This window comes from Amblyomma americanum, chromosome 1, assembly GCF_052857255.1.
Source record: "Amblyomma americanum isolate KBUSLIRL-KWMA chromosome 1, ASM5285725v1, whole genome shotgun sequence".
NCBI lineage: Eukaryota > Metazoa > Arthropoda > Arachnida > Ixodida > Ixodidae > Amblyomma > Amblyomma americanum.
This window is the reverse complement of record NC_135497.1, coordinates 376,740,388-376,763,206: the sequence shown is the minus strand read 5'-3', so window position 1 is coordinate 376,763,206 and position 22,819 is coordinate 376,740,388. Positions and strand designations below refer to the sequence as shown.

The following is a 22,819-nucleotide window of genomic DNA, read 5'->3' as shown; positions in this document are numbered from 1 at the left end:
CAGCCCGAGTCGGGCTGTCAGTAGCGTATACTGACGGCACACGCGTACTTTTGTTTCTGTTCACGTTTTTGCTATCGTCAAAGCGTTCCCCGTTGATTTTCTACGGTAGTCTTTACTTTTCGTGTACACTTCAGCTGTAACTAATTAATAATCGTTTTGTTTCTTCTAGTGCGTGCATATCTATCATAAACTGCGTGCGTGCTTGTGTGTTTAACCCTCGAAGGGCTTTAACTTGACAGCGTCAGTCCACATTGGGCTAAAAGCTGCTACTTTATTGTCTAAGTTTCGTGGGCATTATAATCTCGTATGTGTGCTCGTGCGAGGCAGGTAGAGAGATAGAGAGAGATAGAGAGGCGGGCCAGGGCTCCTGTCCGACTTTCCAGCTTCCGATCTGGTGTTGCACAGTAGACGAAATGCTTGCAAACGAACGGCCTACTGCGGTACCTGCGAAGTTGTACACTTAATCGCCGATGGAAGAAGAGCGGGGGTGTAGCTCAGTGGTAGAGCGTTCGCTTTGCATGTGAAAGGCCCCGGGTTCGATCCCCGGCACCTCCACGAGACCGCCGCTTTTTTTTTCTCGTCATACCATGAGCCACGAATAAACAGAATGGATACACACTCCGCTCAACCCGTTTAACTTTAGTGTCCGGGGTGGCTGCGGCCAAAGGAGGAAAAGTACCCCGAGTCTTGCATTTTCCTCGCTCGCCTTCCCCTAATATCCTCACACCCATCCTCGTTTTATTATTTTACTGCTCTTTCTCGCTCCCAATTTCCTGCTCTCGCCGACGCCATGGAGGAAGGATCCATGTTAAACCCACTCTAACCCTAAAACACGGCCGCCCGCTATCGTCATCACCCCACTTAGAGGAGCTTGACGCAAGTTTTCTTTTCTCATGGTATATATGTCTACATTACTCAGTAATAAATGTATGATAGAAGTCCTAAACGGGCGATTTAAAGTTTGACAAAAGCTTGCGTAAAGGGGGGGGGGGGGGGGGGGGCGCCATCCCTTGCCCACCACTTACGGTGAAAACAAAGTTTTGACAAGAGGTGTAGTTAAATTTTTAAACTGGTGGTTGTGTAGTCCACTGCTTTCCAACAGGCCGATGACGAACAGGACGTGCAACGGTGGCACGATGGCCGGTTAAGAAACCACAAATTAAGGCACGCCACTCAACATATACACCAGCAACGAAACAGTTCATTGAATAACAATTACATAAGAAGATGCACAAAAATTGCTCGACTATTTACCTACACGTGGAGAGGGAACAACCACATATCAGTGGATAAGAAATATTGCCCTCATACCGCCGCACTACCCTACAAAACAATACACAAGTGAGACAATCACTGTATACCGTATATTTCCGTACTACCTCTTAAGATCCAACAAAACTTACCGCAACTTTTGCAAATGCGGAAAACCTGCACAAAACATCTGTGACTAAATTATAGAGTTATTGAAGAAAGGAAAGACTACTCCTGACATGGAAATGTCCAAAGACCACAAAATACAAACACCTAGTGTTTGAAATATTCCAACACCAGGGTACGTACCAAGCCCTTGAAAAACTCGTAAAGAGGATGAACCAGATCACTGACCAAGCCGAACTCCCCCAATCTGGCCAGCCAGCACTCGGTAACGTAACCTTCGCTACTGAATGCAAAACTATGAGCCAGATACAATAGGGTATTCTGAAGTACAACGCATTCTTCTGTTCCTTTTCTTTTGTTAAAGCCTCTCTATTTTTATTTTGCAATCCATCTTGTTTCATCTTTTTTTTTTAACTCATATTGCCTATTAGGTACTTGTCCCCTGATCTATTTTATTTATTTACTTCACCAACCATTTTGTCACACACATATGCCGATTTATAGACGAACTAAAAATTGCCTGTTTCACTGAAGACCAATAAAAATTTTAAAATATAGGCTTTAGAGACATCGCGATGGTTTCAGCAGCACATTATTACTTGTGTTGGAGTACATCTTAACACAGGTGAATAATGTCAGCTGTAGGCGGCTACAACTAATTCCTGGTAATGTAACTTTTAGCTATCATAGCTAGGAATTCAGTTGAAATAGAGATCGCTAGCCAGTTGTTAATAAAAGACATATTATTTTTCAAAATTTCGAAAACGCGATTACCCTTAATGCTGTGACCGAAGAAAAAGGCACAGAAAAACGAAATTCTTTTTCTACGCGAGAAGCGCGCTCTGCCAGCTTTGCGCCTACACCCTCTCTTTCCACATTCCAGTAAACGGTGGGCCAAAGCCAACATACTCCTGTAAACCATGCTCCACGGTGATTGCATCCACAATTGATGGGAGTGCCGATGCGGCGGCTGTCTCGGGCTGTCTGCTCCTCGAGGAGCTTTTTCCCAACATTCCTCCTGCCGGCAGCTGCGCATTGTGCTGCGGGTGCCATGGCGCCGAACCTCAGGAGCTGATCCTTCCTTGCAATCTTTGTTGCTCCGCGCTCGTCTCTCTTTCGCGGCTTTCTGAAACCAGCCCTGCTGAAAGGTCAGCGTAGTAAAAATGAACGCTTCGTCTAGCGTAACAAACTGCCCACACGGCTCTGTGCGCCATACGCCGTATGTGAACAGCTGACTGCGATTTGAAAACAATAGCCTGTGCTAACTTTTTGTGTGTTTTTTCTTCAAACAGCACTGCTTTAAAAACGTGGCTCACGTGTTGTTCACGCGCGAAAAGTGTTTTGGTGCAACAGTGCAGACGACTGGCTATCCGGCCTGGCCATAGCTATGGCATTCTATGGCTTCGAAAGGCTCGTCGATGAAAAAAAAAAGCGCCGGAAACGTTTCCGAATACCTTACATATTCATATATAAGTTAAAACTATGGCGTTGTTAGCACCAAGAACTTTAATAACACTTCTGTTGGGCCTAGCAGTGCATGATAATACCACAGATGATCAATGTGCGCAAAGCATTAGACAATCCACGTACAGCGCTCCTTATGTTTCTCTCGTGTGCGTGGATTGTCTAATGTTTTGAGCACATCGATCATCTGTAGCTCCAAGAAGTTTGTACGCTTGAATAAGAACATTTATTTCACGCTTTCCTCTTCTGGTTTTCGGAGAAAATACCAAGCGGCTTGCGTGGTCGTGATGTGCTTCCTGAGGCCACTTTCAGCCGAGTCTCCTCTCTTTATGTTTCCATTCTACCCGAAAGCTTCACTATGCTAGGTAAAGCCGCTCTTCGCATGTCGCTAAATTTGACCTTCCCAGAGCCAGAGGTGGTGCTTTCGCGGTGTTGAGGTGTCCATCGAGATGTCGACATCTGATAGCTACTGCGGTCTTTCCTTTCCTCAAAGCACATGATTTCGCATTCCTCCACGTAAGCAAACCCAAGTGCCCTCGATTGCGGTTCGCCTCCATCGAAACCCGGCGGCCGCCGCGGTCGGGTTCGAACCCGCGTACTCCGGCTCAGTAGACTAGTGGCTTAACCACTGCGCCACCGCGGGGGGTAACTATCCAGTGTGCGGAACGCACTCAACGTTAAAAACACGAAGCCGCACCTACTTGCCCGATACACCACAGCTTTTGCTGTCTAGCCAGGTTCAGGATTAGCTAAACTGCACCGAATTTTTTAAACCGAAATCTTCACTACGCTAAGTAAAGCAGTCACAGAGTAGGCGAGAGAATGACCTTGAACGACCTTCAGCCAAACCACGTTTATCCCTTCCTTACGGCGCGGCTCGGATGTCCACCGATATATGCGAGACAGTTACTGCGCTATTCCCTTTCCGCAAAACCAATTTTCAAAACCAATCAAATTTTCTTCGAAAGCAATGTAAAGGCGCATAACTGGCTCCCTGGGGCAGTGAACGCATGAGTCGCGCTTTCAGGTACGTCGAGCGCAACGATATACCATACAATAAATGAAATAACTAGCGCAACAATAAACAACTCAAACATAGAGGCATCTGAAGAAGCGGCCATTGCCTTGGCAATATCGCACGGCAACGCAACAGGACAAAACCTCCCTACACTGACGGACTCCAAAGAAGAATCCAGAAACCACACAAGAGCCAGAATCGACAGCATCGCCAATCATATTCTACACACGACGACAAGACGCATAAACACTAAATATAGTGTGGGTTCCGAGACATGAGGGGTTGGGGGGCAACGTGCAGCAGACGAGTCAGCTCAAGGGTACGTCAACCGAGCAGACTCAACCCTTTGCACCACGGGCACCTTTGACCCTGTTAGCCCCACGTACTCAGACATGCTCGATCATTACAGGGGTCAGCGGAAACGCTACCCAGTCTCACACAAAGGGCTTACCAAAGAGGAGGTGCTAGGCTGTCGCAGACTACACACCGATACCTGCCAGCACCTGCACACACTACACCATATTTTCCCTACAGAATACGTAGACAAATGACCGTGGTGCCAGGTAAACCTACACTACTGCATGTCACATGCGCCTGCCATAAGGAAGACTTAGAGCCTAGAATAGAACACCCGAGTGTGACACAGTGGGACACTTGCCGGCCAGTTAGGACGAGCAACGATTTGTCGTACGCCGAGCCACGATAGCAGCGGTCAAGTGCGGCATGCTGGACCAACGATCGACCGCGGCGCCCAGTGACCCGTAAGGGTCGATAACACTTTAAATTGGTCGCAAACAAAGTTTTCAAGTGAAAGGCTTAACTACGCCACCTTTTCGAGCCGTCAAAGGGGCCCCAAGTTTGACCGTGAATATAGCTAGAGGTCACGGTGGCCGAAAGTTTCGCCTTGAATGTAGGTAGACGTCAAGCCATGAGCATAACTGGTGGTAGTCAGGTTAGACACGTGACGTCAGCTACAGCAGCGACACCAGCGGCTGTTACCCCAACTGTCCCGTCTTTGACCTTTGAGCTTGACCCTTGAGCCTTGACCTCTGACCTTGACCTCCGGTCAAGCGGGAAAGCGTCTGCCGGCATCGCATGCGCAGGTCAGAAAGTGTGTTCTTCATAAAATGCTGGTGCACTTTGATGCGTTCAGCGGAACACTAGGTGTGATCGATGCGACGCCTGCCGTGGAGACCGACACCCGAACCGCACCCGTAAGGGAAGGCAAATGAAATGAAAATTGGTTTTAAGGAAATGAAATTACGCCTGTCTCACATATCTCGATGGACACCCAAACCACGCCGTAAGTGAAGGAAAATAGAAGTTGAAAACCGGCAGTCGCTCGACCCCAAAGGCAGCCAAGGAGATGCAGCTTTTTCGCTTTTGACCACGGTTAACCAGAGCTAAGCCACCAGCAATTTTTTTTCCATCCTTCCATCAGGTACGTCGTGGTAGTGAGAGAGAGAGAGAGATGGGCTCCATGCATTAGCGCTGACAAAGAATTACAAGATTGCACTTTTCAGTCTGCTAATGAGGGGAACTGCAAAAGCCCTTCCTTGTCGTGTCCTCTTTCGCTCTGCATTTTTCTTCTTTTTCTGCAATTTTGTGTTTCTTTCTGCTTTTTACGCGACAACGTATACAGTTTGTTCGGTCGAAAGCCGTCGGCGTCGTAATTGAAGTAGTTGGCACCGAGCGTCGGAAATATTCCTTCCCTTACGGCGCGGTTCGGGTGTCCACCGAGATACGACACGGGCGTAATTTTCCTTTCCTTAAATTGCGCAACGGGCAAGGCATCGCACCGAACGGGCGATGGCACTCCGTGGACCCTTTGGCAACGCTGTCGCATCCCACTCTTAAAAACGAAGCTTAAGGATCCATTTTCTTTTATTTCTTCTCTTTAGACCAATGCATATATGTTGTTCAAAGAACTATTGCATATATGTTTCAGTTACCATAACACTTACGTTTGAAGACCGCAGCAACAGGGCGCAGCGTTGAATGGTAGCCAAGTATAAGTGCCACCTGCCAAGCTGGACGCAAGAGCGCGGAACTCACCGAACGTCGAATTCATTAAACCGCACTTATTATTCTTTTCTTTCTTTCTTTGGTGTCGCCGCACACAGGGCGCAGCGTTCAGCATAGATATCGTGATTGGAAAAAAATTTATTTACAGAAGTACGCAAGCCAAGGCTACCGGATACATTGACCTTCACAAGTAGACATGACGTTAATAGCGTAGATGTGTAAAGGGAAGTTTTTGACACTCTAAAACGAAATCTACACAATCCAACCCCGTCTGTACATGACCACAACGAGTGTAACAGGCTAATCAACTAAACATCGGGTGGTCAAAAAAGGTAAACAATACTATTTCACATTAATAAGTTCTGTTAAAATGGAGCGGCACTGTACAAAAGAATCAACCCTCCCCCCGGGGGAGGGGAGGAGGGGTGGAACACTACCAGCGCCAACCCTAAAGGACAGCTATAAACAAACCACGATCTAATTAAACAACATTCAGAAAAGAGGAGGGGGCGGTCTAGCTACTACCCTAGCATCGGCATAGCTAGTCGGCCCTCCCGAACGACAAAGATACGGGTGTGCCAGCGCCGCAGGAACAGCGCCTCCCCATCCGCTGCAAGCCGGTCAGACAGGTATTGCCTGATGAGGAGACGTAGAGTCCGCAACGCTGGGTACATTGCCCTCGCCGGCTGCCGCGAGGCTACGGTTAGACGGCGCCGACGCCGCAATGCAAACACGGCGCAGACAAAAACAAGTTTGCCAAACTGGCTGCGTGGTTGGCGGACACCTGGCCTGCACGAACAGAAAACATGCGGTAAACCAATCACCACATTGCCCGCGCGACGGGGCACATGAAGAAAATATGGCTCGCCGTTTCTTGTGTTCCACGTTGCGCGCACTGGACATTGGGCACAACGCCCCACGATGCGAGTAGTTCTCCCGTGGGGACGACGCCCCAACTCCTCCTCCACTCAAAGCGCGGACCTCAGGAGGGAGGCGTCTTGTACACGACGTACGCCACTTCCGTACCGCGGTGCGCCGCTGGTCGTCGAGACCAAGGCGAGCGCTAGCGACCATCTCGATGCAGGCACCTCGCTCAGATAAACCTCCGGTAGATCACAGGCTACAGACAGCTTAAACCCCGCTGCTGCTCTGCTGAAAACCAATGGCCTCTCTTCTTGCGGGCCTGTATGTCGATCCGGGGTGAAAGCACGACGTGCCGTGCTCATCCAATAAAGCATGAACGAACGCCCCAGATACGACACATTTCCTACCAGCGCGGTTGCAAATTTGGCTTCGACAGCCCGCGCTACTGTAGCTACACAGGGCAGCCCGAGTCCTCCCCGCGAAGGGGGCCGCTGGCAAAGGCGCCGAGCTACCCGCGCCGTACCACCATCCCAGAAAAACGCCCACGAGGAACGCTAGCCGACTCGCAGTACGGCGCGGCATCACTGCCACGCGTGCAACATAGTGGGCAAAGGCGCGCGCGGCTCTCACCACGGCTATCTTTGCCTCCGTAGAGAGGTCAAACTGAGCTGCCGTTGCTAGCGCAGTTTTCGTGCGCTCAACAACCCTCCCACGTCTGTGACAAAACTCCGGCCTTTTCGAAAAGGACCCCAGCACCCGGACCCCGTCCATGAAAGGAATAGGCACCGGAAGGGGATCGCAGAAGGCCCAAAACGTAGCGCCCGGCTCTTCCTGGCATTGAGCTCGGCGCCAGACAGCGCCGCGTAAACCTGAAACGTGGCCAGGAAAACCCTCAAATCTCCGGGTGTCCCGGACGAAGATTGAACTGTCGTCGGCATAGGCCGATACGACGATCGTTTGGTGTCCTGTCAGTGGAAAGCCGCGAATGCGTTCGTTGGAGGCAACGCTGCGCAGCAGGTGGTCGAAAAAACAAGACAAACAACGCCGGAGAGAAAGAGGGAATCCATGATGCACGCCACGCGTTACCGGAAAGGAGGTGGTCACACCACATTTAAGAATAGGTCGGCCGTGAGGTCGGAGTAGAATAGCGCTCAAAGCACCTCAGGACGTAAAAACAGGTAAGGATATTCCACCCTGTCAAACGCCTTCGCTTGGTCTGCCGAGACGAAAACCCCGTTAATCCCCTTCGCGTGTGCGTACGCGAACATATCGCGCGTGAGCGTGAGTGACGCGAAGACCGAGCGGCCTGGCACAGCGCAGGACTGGTAGAGGCTAACGAGGCTCGGCAAAAAAGGGCCCGCAAGCGACTAGCCATGAGCGACGCCACTAGTTTATAGTCCGTGTTCAGCAGGGGTTATCGGCCGCCACACGCCGCAGGGCATGACGACGTCTTTTCCTGCTTCGGGACTAACACATTCGGCCCTTGCAAAGGACGGCGGCTTAACTCCTTCCTGAAAGAAAGCGTTCACTCGGCGCGTAAGGAAGTCGACCAGCACATCGAAAAAAGACGTAGTAGAAACCGGCGACCAGGCCGTCTGGTCCCGGTGCGGATGCACGGCCCATACTAAACCCAGGACTGCGAAGACTTCCTCCTTTGACGCGGGAGCACAAAGTGCCGGTTCCGCGTCATCGGGTAGGTTGGGGAGGGTGGCGCAAAAGGCGTCTACCGCTGCTTCAAACCCATCCCACTCACACTGACCCTGCGAAACAAAACATTCCGCAAAGTGCTCGCGGAAAACGCGCTCAATATCATTGGCCTGATCACAGACCGCACCGTCTGGCATGGTGAGGCTATCGATACGGGCCGGTCGCTCACTCTTAAGGCGAAGGCTGTTGGCATGCCTAAGATCTGCGGCAGCCTGCGCCGGCATGTGTAGGCTCGCTGCCGTACAGGAGGCCTGGGTTCCCTTCTTCAGTACGCAGTGGTACCGCACGCGAAGCGTGTCCAAGTACTCGTGCATCATGAAGGGCACTTCACCTGCTCGCTTCATTATACGCATTCGACACGGCAAGTCACTGAGAGCCGCGGTCCTCCGTGCGCGCTTTGCTCGACATGTTTCGACTAAGCAATCGCGCACACGAGTCTTGAGGTCAAACCACGTCGAGGGAGTGAACTCGACGATCCGAGCAATGGACTCCGACAAATATTCGCGGATGCCGCGAACGCTCAATTCGTCCTCTACGAAGGAGACGTCCATTCGCCAAATGCCAGCGCCACCAACACGACCCGGAGCGCTCCTCAGGCAAACCACGACAAGAATGTGATCACTGAGCGTCCCGGCACCGGCCGGAAAGAAGACAACCTCGCAAGACCTTAACTGCAGGACGAGGGCACTACGTAAATACACCCGATCAATTCGGGTGCGCTGCGACCTCTAGCACGTGTGGCCACGAAGAAGTCCCCGTGCAGCTCAACCCACGCGTCCTTAAAGGGACACTGAGGAGAAATTGAAGTTGGCTTGTATCGTTAGAATACCAGCTCCTGATCACAAAAACCCCACTCTGACTGAAAAAAAAGCTCTTGTAAGGTAGAAAACAGCAACAACCAAAATACAGGTATCGCCACCACTAGGCCAATCTCGCAAGTACAAGCGTGATGACGTCATAGGACAAGAGACGCCACCTTGGAGGAATTTTCCTTACTCCATGGAGTCACGAATCTCTGAGGCTGACAAAAGAAGGTTGCGCGGTTCAATATTGAATTAAGTTTTTTTTGAAACCGATAGCTCACTTTTATCACACAAGAAAGACGGACCAAAGACAATCTGAATGTTGGAAGCAAAGAAAACCGATGCTTGGTGGCGCCACAGGCGGCCAGGAGAGTTTCGGTTTTTTATAGCGCTTCGCGTCTATGAGCTTTGCGTGCCCCGTGGTTTTGTTTTTGATGCGCCTCGATTTACAAGCGCCGAACAGTAGAGCAACTCCAAGTGCCTCTTCAAGTGCTAGTTAACCTTTGACGGAGACTGTTCAGGCTGGTCACATGATCGCCACGGTCGATGAAAAACTATGAAGGCACGATGGTCGGTGATCGTACAAGGCAGTTAGTAGTATAAAGAGCACTTGTGTCTTCGTACGCTCGCCCGGCGAAACGTTCCCGGCTGTTCCAGTCAACTTCGAACTACTTAACGTAAATCGTTTATTAGGGACGGGAGACAAGATACAAGGCAGTTAAGAAAAAATTGCTGATGACCTAGCTCTTAGGCCAGGATATCCGTAGCGAAATCGCGGAGACTTCTGCATCGGAAGAGTGCATTCACCAGATGCGCTTTTATTCATGCTCAAAGCTTGAGCCGTAGTGGCGGAGTATATGCTGCCCTGCAAGAGCCGCCTAGCTGGCTCCCCTGTCTGGATGGATGTGTGTGCATCCCGGTCTTTTGATGTTTTGGAAGGAGGGATCATGCAGGGGTAATGTGGCCTAGTGTTTTGTGGCATGAGCGTGCTTAGACTTTTCTTTTCAGCACTATTTCTATACAATAAAGACAAAAAGGCCGTAGTGGCGGAGTGGTAGTCTCCACCCATAACGCCAAAGGCACTGGTTCGATTCCGAGCCTCGCCACAGGTTTTCTTTTTTTTTCATTCAGTGAGTGTGTGTGGGGGGGGTTCCATGGCTCCCATAGGTGCCGCCCCTGAATACGTTGGTTAGCGGTTAAGCGCAAGCACTGTTAAGCGTGGCCGGCATGGAGCGTTTCTCTGGGCGATTCGTCCGCGTCGACGGCAGCGGAGCGCTTTTTTGCCTCTGAAGAGGACGTTTTTGCCAAATCGTCGGGATCTGGCGGAACAGATAAAATCGTCGACGCCCGCCGACGCCAGGATAGGGCAGCGACAAAGGACCAATGGAGCCGAGCGGGCGTCACGTGATTCTGGACGGGCTTTTTTCATGTTCCTGTGCTGCCACTTCGCGTACAGCGCTGGAAGCTCATTGGAAGGGTACTGTGCGCCCAACCCGGCCGGAGTGAGTGCCGCTGCGGAGCACGTTTTGTAGGAATCTCTCAACGATTGCGTGTCCTGGGCAGCACCTGGTGGCTGTGTGCGAAGTCTGAGGCAGGCTGCTGAGCCCACCGAAGAGCAAATTCTTCAGTATCTCCGATCATGCGGCATGCGATGCGATCGCCAGCTGAACAAGGGCCGCCGCTTCAAAGATGAAGGCTACATTCGGAACATAACGTTCAATGAAATACCCCCGACCAGTGAGAATGGCGTTTTCCGCTGTATATGACTACCATCCATGAAAGGTGGATACTACATCGTGCACGCCATAGCACAGAAAACGACTGGGGACAACAGTTTTCACAATCCCGCCGCGGTGGCTGAGTGGTTATGGCGCTCGGCTGCTGGCTCGAAAGACGCGGGTTCGATCCCGGCCGCGGCGGCAGAATTTCGATGGAGGCAAAATTCTAGGGGCCCGTTTACTGTGCGATGTCAGTGCACGTTAAAGAACCCCAGGTGGTAGAAGTTTCCGGAGCCCTCCCCTACGGCGTCCCTCATAGCCTGAATCGCTTTGGCAAGATAAAACCCCACTAAACCAAACCAAGTTTTCACAAGCAATCATTGTGCTCAAGCGCTTCCGAATAACTACACGAGCGATAAAAGCACAAGCGCACTAGCAACATGGCAGCTCTGCTAGCATTTTACTTTATTTTCCCGCAGCACACCGCTGCACAGGTTAAACAAGCATGCGCGTCCATAAAGACGTGCGCGAGAAGCGCACAATGAGCCATTCCGACGAAACCACGCAGAACTTTTCATCATGCATGATGCGAACACACGCATAACGCTACCTTCTGCTTCTTCTGCCTCTTAATACATGGCACATACCCACATAGGGGTATTGGCCAAGATGTAGTGGCATAAACAAGGAAATTTCCTTAGGAGATTACGACAAAATTGTAGCACCATGCGTGAATGCTCTCGTAAGTTCTTTTTCGTTGTCCGCTCCACCGCGCGTTGAAATCAGCTCACAGCACTTGCCCATTTGGCCTTCTTGCTTGAGAAAGCAAAAAGCATCGGAATGAAGTCTGGGTGCCGCGGTGACATTCGAGGCCTTCCTGCCCATCAATAAAACATTTCGTGATGGTCTGCACACGCATTTAACCACAGTACCTCGTCCGCACCTGTCACAAAGTGATTCCCGCATAGTCTTGACGTGCTTGACGGTGCCCAATGGAGGCCACGATCGTCGAGCCGGCGAACGGCTTTTATCCACGCTTCGCGTTGAAGGCGGTTCCGAGAAGCGTTCAGAAAGCGAAAAAAATCCGAGTTTGCTTCCCTTTACATATTGGGCAATGCAGCCGTATGCAACACATGTCGTAGGCATTGCCAAATGCGTCGCACTGAACGCCCGACGGCTGCAGCAACGCACCCCGCGTAGGAAGCCGGTTTGTTTACACTTCCACGGCCGTTCTCGAGTGGCGCGCGACCCTTCCAATATGTTTCGCGACACCGCCGCCAGGGGATGGGCGCATGCGCAGACGCGTCGTGAAAAAGGCGGATAACCCGGCCGAGGGAGACCGCAGCCGGTCTCGAGGGGAGCGCGCGCTTCTCTTCTTACATCCTTCGCAATGGGGTCTGTTTCCGCCTCCCGCCGCACCTTGGTGGGGCCGCCACTGCCCCACCACTCTGCCGCTGAGACGGCCGTTCACGCGGAAGGAGAATAACGCGCGCTCGCTCCCAGTTCGGCCTGTGTCAGTGGTAACTGTCAAGCCTTTATATTTTACCTCTTTACGCAAAGACCGCGTAGTCAGCCCCTTTGCCATGGGAGAAATCTGAAACAACGGATTAACGATTGCGCGCTCTCTCCTTTAGCCCGACTGTGTATGGTTGAACGTACTGCTTCGAGCACGGACTTTAACGCGCTCTACCCTTATATTTGGCTAAAAAGCAAGGCTATCGGCTTACATAGTTCGTCTTCCTGCAGGTTCTTTACGAGTGTGTAGAATGATATGCGGCATGTAATACTTGGATGGCAAGTTTCAAAGAGTAAATGATTCTACAGCGTAAATATAGCTCCTGAAACTTCAAGCGGAGCTGCTTTAATTTTGCACAACAGCGGCGTTAGCAAGAATTCATGGTGCTCCCCAGGAAAACATCATGTCATTCACGAAACGAACGGCTATAGACGGAACCCAACCCTGGGCCGCAGGAGCAGAGCACGTTGCACGCACGCGCCGTCCAAGATCTTCTCTTGGAACAGAATTTTGAATTTTGGCGAAAAAATTCAGTCAGTAGTTGACAGTAACTGCAAACATGAACTAACTGCCAGCAAAGCAAAATTCGTTCGGAACTGCGTTCTGTCAATAAAATCGGCCTTTACGAGCGAATAGACTTATCTGATAGGCGATGACTATAAAAGCTTTGCATATTCTCCTGCATTTCTGTAGCCTTGTCATCGCTTTCGATAAATCTCCTGAGGGCACGACCTTTCATCACGTCACTCAGGAAACAAAGTAGCACCCTAAAAAGAAGTTTTAAGCAACCTAACGGAGCTCCACTAAAACTCACAGCAATGCGCGTTATACCAGCTGGCTTAGATTACAATGCAAGGAAATAAAAATTAACATTTGCGATGCTTACATCTTAATAAAAGTCACCAAATTTAAGAGAATAAAGGGCACTGGGCATTCAACTGCATAATCTGAGATCTTTCGCAAAGATATTTAAACCAATTTTTTTTAGGCAGCTTCAGGACACGCCGCAGGTTGAATATACGTGGACAACAAAAAATGGCGCTCTTTATTGTAGCTGAAGTCAATCACTGGACATACATACTCTCTGAAATTGCAATACTCAGTACGCGTCAATATCTGTGGCAGCATACGCAGCTTGTACTGGTTGCTTCTGTTACGTTCTGTTAGCGTTAGTCAGGCCAGAATGACGACAAGGAAGCTTGCGTCCAAGTCGAAAATTGTTTATTGGGCGAACTCGTGTCCTCAAACAGGCGGCGCAGCGACAAAACAAAATTTAAAGGTGACAAGGCACTTGAAACATTAGACGCCTAATACGCTTACAACAATTTTGAACATGAAGAGAGACTTGTTCGCGGCTACAGTCATTCCAGAGAAATCTGGTGGCCTCTCGTTTTAATATAAAAGCAGAAATGCCGCGTGCGATTGTCTTCGAGCACGGAACAATGCATTACAGTTCTTCTTGACAGTTGCGCGCACATTAGTAATTAGCATTCTTTTGAGCTATCGATACAGGCCTCTAATTCAAGGAAGTTGTGATCTATATGAGGGTGAAAATAAGTACATTCACGACGTGCGAAAAGCGATATCGGCGAAATCGAGTACTATATACATCTCCCAGCAATCAGTTTATTTGGCAGTTCAACGTTGGTGTACATGAGTCTGACTTTCAACTTTACAAGTATCGTCTCAGGCCACCCGCTACGGCGCTCTCGGATTTACGGCTCACGCGTCGTAGAGAATATTTTCCTCGATATAGTACCTATTTTTATGGGACGAGTGCGACACTGTCGTTCTCCAAGATTTCATTCTTTTCCTCTTAGCATTAACTTGTCATTTAATCACAGACCATGAGACATACGCGAGGAAGTGATCAGAGTATTTCCTTCTGTATTTAAAACCACAAATGCTCTACATAGTTCTGAGAAATGTGAGAGTGATTCCTTATTTTAAATGTTTTCATCGAGCAAAGTTTGTGACGAAGAACCTGTGCACAAGTGGATTGTGTTGAAGATACGCAGTTTAAGCATCAGCATTTTGCTTTCTTTGATTTCGGTGCTGCGCTCATTATGAACCAACGGGCTACAGCGCGGAACCAGGCAAAAGCCATTCGCCGCCGCAGCTGCAGGCGTGGAGCCAGCGGTAGGGCCGTCGCGCCTCTAGCAGCGGCGGGCGGTGTAACTCTCGGAGAAAAACTCGAATTGCTTCCGCGGCGAATGCGAAGGCCGTATGAAAGAGCGCGCGCGCCTACTCGAGACCGGCCGTGGGGAGACTCGCATGGTGGATGCGCGCCCAAACGGGCTCCCGCATCGCAGGTACAGATCGATGTGTGCCCGACTGCCTTCTCCCTTGCCCCCTTCCCTGCCCCTCTCTCCAAAGCAGACCCCCTTCTGCTCCTCTCTCTCTTTCCCCGCTCTCTCCATCTTCTCCTCTGTCTCTCTTTTCTTCCATTCCCTGCGCAGCTCAGTTTCGGTGTGCCCCTGAACAAGGAGGCAGTTACCGCGCAGCGCTCCCCTCCCCATTCCCTCCTTTGGCACTGTGATGGTCAAGTCAAGCCGAAGCCTCACGCCGCATCTCGCCCACTTGAGCTCGTCCCCGAATGGCCTTTTCGCGGCCACATCCCGCAGAAGGCAAATATCTTCTTGCGTGCTAAAACGTTTCCGCTGCTTCTTTGCTTGCAGGCGTGCTTGCGCCGCGTCCGTGCTCGATGAAGCCGACGCGCCAACGTTCGCACTGGAGGCCGCCATGTTAGTCCTCGATGACGCTCACTCGCTGGGCACTTTCCGCTGGGAAGGCCGGGCGAGCGGGTAGCGCCCCAAACCCGCTGGCAGCCTGAGCGTTCTGCGCATGCGCACTGGAGCCCTCTCTCGTCCGCTCCACTCCGCTGGCCGCTGGCCCGCTCTGCTAAAAGTCTCTAATATTTATTAAAGTTCAGTCAGCAGATCACGTGATAAAATTTATTCGAGTGCTGTGAATTAGCCTTGAGCAGTCTTGACTGTTTACATATATTACAATTACAGCAATTATTTCACCACATAAAGCAAACTCAGTGACTTTTCAGAACCAATGTACTTCTACACGAAACTTTCCCGTACCCATGGTGCCTGGCACGTCACCACCTTAGCGTCATGTACGACACTGGCCCCTTAGACGCACCCATTGCGGGGGAACAGAGCCAACTGCTGTAGCATTCGAGACAGCACCTCGAACCACGGTAGCCCCTTTGTACTGCTTAGAGAGCTAGTCATGAGTGCCTAGAAAAAGCTGCCTAGTTTTCTTTGTTCACCAGTTAGGAATCCATGAAGCATTGAATGATGGAAAGGATGCACGTATTTTTGCTGTTTACCGATGCAAGGCTCATCTTCCAAGTAATGAGTACTGGCCAGTGAGTCGTGCATTTTCTCCTTACTTTCTCGTTACATTATTTTCCCAAAGATCCGTCCTCAGCACTTCGACTATGTTTTAAAGATGACATCTCAGTACTTGGGTCAAATCAGTTTAGTGTGTTTCCATCTGCTTGACAATCCGGAATATTATTCAGATATACTATGATGCCTTTAATCAGGGTGAGAGTGCCGAATCCACTTTTTATGGCGTATTTGAAGAAGCATGGGACATTAAAGCTCTCGCATGCAACGCCGCCATTGAGCGCAGAACTTAACGTGACAATTTCCGGTTGGCAATAGATGGCTTGCATGTGACGTCATGGGCGCCATCTTTGAGCGCACATCTTCGCTTCCTCAGTGTAGGCCAAAGCAGGGGGCGATAAGTGGATAAGAAAAGCGCCCAGGTTTTCGCCACGCTTCTGATCCCAAGCATGGCGGTCACTGCGACGGCGGTGCAAACTGTGTACACGTCTGTGCACTTCCAAAACCTTTGACATGGTAATTTTCATCGATTGGCAACAACTCCTGCCGAGTATAAAGACCTGAATTTTGAACAAAAGCATTCATGCGTTAGTATACGATATATCGGAAGAGCTTCAAATACAAGAAGCTTCATTACAGACTACACTTCATTCCAGTGAGTCCTGCAATTATGACATTCCAGGAAACCGAGGCACACAGTTGGCATGGCGTGCACTGAAACGCTGATAACACGCTGAAAACCACAGCCTAGAGCTGCCACGACACAAAGAGCAGCGAGCTACTGTAGCGAGCAGCCGAAGGTCTGGGTCGGATTGAGCTGTCTGGTCACAAACTGGTTATTTGGTTCGTGCAAACGCCGCGAGTCGTGTTTGACTGGACTCGACCCTTCCACTCCGCCCACAGGGTGCGTTGACAAGCAGACCCCTTCGAAAATACACATAATCATTCACGCTTAGGTTTTCGAAAACATTTTTTTTTGCAGGTGAGGACCGAAGCGGGCGCCGGTTCACAACGCGTGTAGTCGCACCTCGCAGGGCGCGACAGAGAGTCGACCCACTCGTATCGAGCGCATGTAAACGGAGAGTCGTAAGTTTGGCCGGCCTTGCTCAACTCTATGCCCTGAATGAGCCCCCCGCTATCGAGTTCATGTAAACGAAAGACCCCAGGGAGGCCGGAGAAGCGAAACCAAAACCGAAACTGGTCCCAGGTCAATGATCGATCTAGGATAATGTGCTGTTCTTTGCCGAGTAAAATTCCGTGTGCAAATATATGCCACACTTTTTTTTGCTTTCTAACTTTCATATGGATCTATTACGAAACTGAATGATATATCTAAGTTTCTAAGCGTGTTAAGATGACGTAGTTGGGTAGTGTTTATGTCACCCGACGGCGTTGCATGGTCGTTTTACGACCGCAAAAAGGCAACGATTTCCAACGGGCTTTATTAAATTCAGACTCAATATTGCGCTGAAATATTTCGGAATCGGCATGTCTAATATTTATTGAATCAAAGAAAATTACAACCGGGCGGCTTCATTTTTTTTTCACAACCCCTTTAATAGAGATGATTCGTTTGACAGCGTCAGCCCGAGTCGAGCTGTCAGTAGCGTATACTGAGGGCACACGCGTACTTTTGTTTCTGTTCACGTTTTTGCTATCGTCAAAGCGTTCCCCGTTGATTTTCTACGGTAGTCTTTACTTTTCGTGTACACTTCAGCTGTAACTAATTAATAATCGTTTTGTTTCTTCTAGTGCGTGCATATCTATCATAAACTGCGTGTGTGCTTGTGTGTTTAACCCTCGAAGGGCTTAAACTTGACAGCGTCAGTCCACATTGGGCTAAAAGCTGCTACTTTATTGTCTAAGTTTCGTGGGCATTATAATCTCGTATGTGTGCTCGTGCGAGGCAGGTAGAGAGATAGAGAGAGAGAGAGAGGCGGGCCGGGGCTCCTGTCCGACTTTCCAGCTTCCGATCTGGTGTTGCACAGTAGACGAAATGCTTGCAAACGAACGGCCTACTGCGGTACCTGCGAAGTTGTACACTTAATCGCCGATGGAAGAAGTGCGGGGGTGTAGCTCAGTGGTGGAGCGTTCGCTTTGCATGTGAAAGGCCCCGGGTTCGATCCCCGGCACCTCCACGAGACCGCCGCTTTTTTTTTTCTCGTCATACCATGAGCCACGAATAAACAGAATGGATACACACTCCGCTCAACCCGTTTAAGTTTAGTGTCCGGGGTGGCTGCGGCCAAAGGAGGAAAAGTACCCTGAGTCTTGCATTTTCCTCGCTCGCCTTCCCCTAATATCCTCACACCCATCCTCGTTTTATTATTTTACTAGTCTTTCTCGCTCCCAATTTCCTGCTCTCGCCGACGCCATGGAGGAAGGATCCATGTTAAACCCACTCTAACCCTAAAACACGGCCGCCCGCTATCGTCATCACCCCACTTAGAGGAGCTTGACGCAAGTTTTCTTTTCTCATGGTATATATGTCTACATTACTCAGTAATAAATGTATGATAGAAGTCCTAAACGGGCGATTTAAAGTTTGACAAAAGCTTGCGTAAAGGGGGGGGGGGCGCCATCCCTTGCCCACCACTTACGGTGAAAACAAAGTTTTGACAAGAGGTATAGTTAAATTTTTAAACTGGTGGTTGTGTAGTCCACTGCTTTCCAACAGGCCGATGACGAACAGGACGTGCAACGGTGGCACGATGGCCGGTTAAGAAACCACAAATTAACGCACGCCACTCAACATATACACCAGCAACGAAACAGTTCATTGAATAACAATTACATAAGAAGATGCACAAAAATTGGTCGACTATTTACCTACACGTGGAGAGGGAACAACCACATATCAGTGAATAAGAAATATTGCCCTCATACCGCCGCACTACCCTACAAAACAATACACAAGCGAGACAATCACTGTATACCGTATATTTCCGTACTACCTCTTAAGATCCAACAAAACTTACCGCAACTTTTGCAAATGCGGAAAACCTGCACAAAACATCTGTGACTAAATTATAGAGTTATTGAAGAAAGGAAAGACTACTCCTGACATGGAAATCTCCAAAGACCACAAAATACAAACACCTAGTGTTTGAAATATTCCAACACCAGGGTACGTACCAAGCCCTTGAAAAACTCGTAAAGAAGATGAACCAGATCACTGACTAAGCCGAACTCCCCCAATCTGGCCAGCCAGCACTCGGTAACGTAACCTTCGCTACTGAATGCAAAACTATGAGCCAGATACAATAGGGTATTCTGAAGTACAACGCATTCTTCTGTTCCTTTTCTTTTGTTAAAGCCTCTCTATTTTTATTTTACAATCCATCTTGTTTCATCTTTTTTTTAAACTCATATTGCCTATTAGGTACTTGTCCCCTGATCTATTTTATTTATTTACTTCACCAACCATTTTGTCACACACATATGCCGATTTATAGACAAACTAAAAATTGCCTGTTACACTGAAGACTAATAAAAATTTTAAAATATAGGCTTTAGAGACATCGCGATGGTTTCAGCAGCACAATATTACTTGTGTTGGAGTACATCTTAACACAGGTGAATAATGTCAGCTGTAGGCGGCTACAACTAATTCCTGGTAATGTAACTTTTAGCTATCATGGTTAGGAATTCAGTTGAAATAGAGATCGCTAGCCAGTTGTTAATAAAAGACATTATTTTTCAAATTTTCGAAAACGCGATTACCCTTAATGCTGTGACCGAAGAAAAAGGCACAGAAAAACGAAATTCTTTTTCTACGCGAGAAGCGCGCTCTGCCAGCTTTGCGCCTACACCCTCTCTTTCCACATTCCAGTAAATGGTGGGCCAAAGCCAACATACTCCTGTAAACCATGCTCCAAGGTGATTGCATCCACAATTGATGGGAGTGCCGATGCGGCGGCTGTCTCGGGCTGTCTGCTCCTCGAGGAGCTTTTTCCCAACATTCCTCCTGCCGGCAGCTGCGCATTGTGCTGCGGGTGCCATGGCGCCGAACCTCAGGAGCTGATCCTTCCGTGCAATCTTTGTTGCTCCGCGCTCGTCTCTCTTTCGCGGCTTTCTGAAACCAGCCCTGCTGAAAGGTCAGCGTAGTAAAAATGAACGCTTCGTCTAGCGCAACAAACCGCCCACACGGCACCGTGCGCCATACGCCGTATGTGAACAGCTGACTGCGATTTGAAAACAACAACAGCCTGTGCTAACTTTTTGTGTGTTTTTTCTTCAAACAGCACTGCTTTAAAAACGTGGCTCACGTGTTGTTCAACGCGCGAAAAGTGTTTTGGTGCAACAGTGCAGACGACTGGCTATCCGGCCTGGCCATAGCTATGGCATTCTATGGCTTCGAAAGGCTCGTCGATGAAAAAAAAAAGCGCCGGAAACGTTTCCGAATACCTTACATATTCATATATAAGTTAAAACTATGGCGTTGTTAGCACCAAGAACTTTAATAACACTTCTGTTGGGCCTAGCAGTGCATGATAATACCACAGATGATCAATGTGCGCAAAGCATTAGACAATCCACGTACAGCGCTCCTTATGTTTCTCTCGTGTGCGTGGATTGTCTAATGTTTTGAGCACATCGATCATCTGTAGCACCAAGAAGTTTGTACGCTTGAATAAGAACATTTATTTCACGCTTTCCTCTTCTGGCTTTTGGAGAAAATACCAAGCGGCTTGCGTGGTCGTGATGTGCTTCCTGAGGCCAGTTTCAGCCGAGTCTCCTCTCGTTATGTTTCCTTTCTACCCGAAAGCTTCACTATGCTAGGTAAAGCCGCTCTTCGCATGTCGCTAAATTTGACCTTCCCTGAGCCAGAGGTGGTGCTTTCGCGGTGTTGAGGTGTCCATCGAGATGTCGACATCTGATAGCTACTGCGGTCTTTCCTTTCCTCAAAGCACTTGATTTCGCATTCCTCCACGTAAGCAAACCCAAGTGCCCTCGATTGCGGTTCGCCTCCATCGAAACGCGGCGGCCGCCGCGGTCGGGTTCGAACCCGCGTACTCCGGCTCAGTAGACAAGTGGCATAACCACTGCGCCACCGCGGGGGGTAACTATCCAGTGTGCGGAATGCACTCAACGTTAAAAACACGAAGCCGCACCTACTTGCCCGATACACCACAGCTTTTGATGTCTAGCCAGGTTCAGGATTAGCTAAACGGCACCGAATTTTTTAAACCGAAATCTTCACTACGCTAAGTAAAGCAGTCACGGAGTAGGCGAGAGAATGACCTTGAACGACCTTCAGCCAAACCACGTTTATCCCTTCCTTACGGCGCGGCTCGGATGTCCACCGATATATGCGAGACACTTACTGCGCTATTCCCTTTCCGCCAAACCAATTTTCAAAACCAATCAAATTTTCTTCGAAAGCAATGTAAAGGCGCATAACTGGCTCCCTGGGGCAGTGAACGCATGAGTCGCGCTTTCAGGTACGTCGAGCGCAACGATATACCATACAATAAATGAAATAACTAGCGCAACAATAAACAACTCAAACATAGAGGCATCTGAAGAAGCGGCCATTGCCTTGGCAATATCGCACGGCAACGCAACAGGACAAAACCTCACTATACTGACGGACTCCAAAGAAGAATCCAGAAACCACACAAGAGCCAGAATCGACAGCATCGCCAATCATACACTCTAAGAAAAAAACCGGCTCAAGGGGGGAGTAACGTCAACTTTAGTCCTCAAAACGGCCCGTTAGTCTGCGAAAGGACCAACTGCGGCGAGCTGCGTGCCGTGTGCAAATTTGGAGGACCATTTGTTTAGTCCTGGCCCGAAAAGGACTAACGGGAGGACAAACTGCTCGCTTACTCCCCCGACCGATGCGCGCATGCATGCATGCAGCATGCATGCATCCATGGATGCACTGGACCGCGAAGCGAAGCAGTCGCGCGCTATGGGAATTTCAGGCGCATGAAGAAATGTGGCGAAAACGCCATTCTTCATGTAGGTGGGCTGGTGGTCCATGCCCCACGTGCCGCGCTTGTTCCGAGGGCGAAGCGTCCATGAGCGGCATGGGTCCAGCGACAGCTCGGTGATCGCTGTTTGGTGTTGTCAAGTTCATGCAAGCAACGGATAGCCGTTACGCCGAAATGCGCGTGTACACACACACACACACAGACACACACACACACACACACACAGGCGCGCGCGCGCGCAGAGACAGACAGACACACACACACACGCACACACGCGCGCGCACACACACACACACACACACACACACACACACATACTTTATCCTCGGGCCTCAGGTTACGGTGCAGTGGCCTGTGAACTTTTGCGTCAGTGTGGGATACACGGATAAAGGCATTTTTTTTATTGTAGCACATCGCAAACGGGAAGCGCATTTGAATGAGTGAGACACTTTAATCCGCTATAGCGTGTCAGTACAAATCGTAATTAGAAGCGCTATAGTAAAAATTCCATTTCTAAATCGCCATGGTGACTCAGTCACTATATATACTATACACTCTTATGTACACGGTGCTCGATCGGCTGCTGGCCTAAGGTAAGATACTGGTTCGGGCTCGGCCGCGGCGAAATGCTATAGAAGCCCGTGTACTGCATGTGCAATGTCAGTGCACAGTAACGAATTGTAGGTAGTCGAAATTATCCGGAGTCCTTCACTACGGCGTCCCTTGATCATAGCTTGAGTTGCTTTACCTTTTGTACGCATGATTGCACGATAATTCTTCATCAGTAGGCCTTGCACATTCACCTGCCATAACAGAAACACAAACACTAGAAAATAAATTGTGTATAACACAGACAAAATGCTCTTATTGATAAAAACGTAAATTGTAGCTGCATATGTCCCCAGTACCAGCTGTAATAGGCCAGGAAAGAGACGTAGGATGATATATGAAAAGGAATTCTGCTTAATTAATGGCAAACATATTAAAAAGCTACCTAATTTTAAAAAAAATTGTATCCTATAA

General features: G+C 49.4%; 2 non-coding genes across 2 annotated transcripts; both read left to right on the top strand.

The window, feature by feature from the left end:
* Nucleotides 1-483: 483 nt before the first annotated feature.
* TRNAA-UGC (transfer RNA alanine (anticodon UGC)) lies at nt 484-555 on the top strand. Its single transcript has one exon. It is a non-coding gene; the product is annotated as a tRNA-Ala (tRNA).
* A 17,368-nt stretch (nt 556-17,923) lies between these two features.
* TRNAA-UGC (transfer RNA alanine (anticodon UGC)) lies at nt 17,924-17,995 on the top strand. The gene has a single exon. It is a non-coding gene; the product is annotated as a tRNA-Ala (tRNA).
* The last annotated feature ends 4,824 nt before the right edge of the window (nt 17,996-22,819 follow it).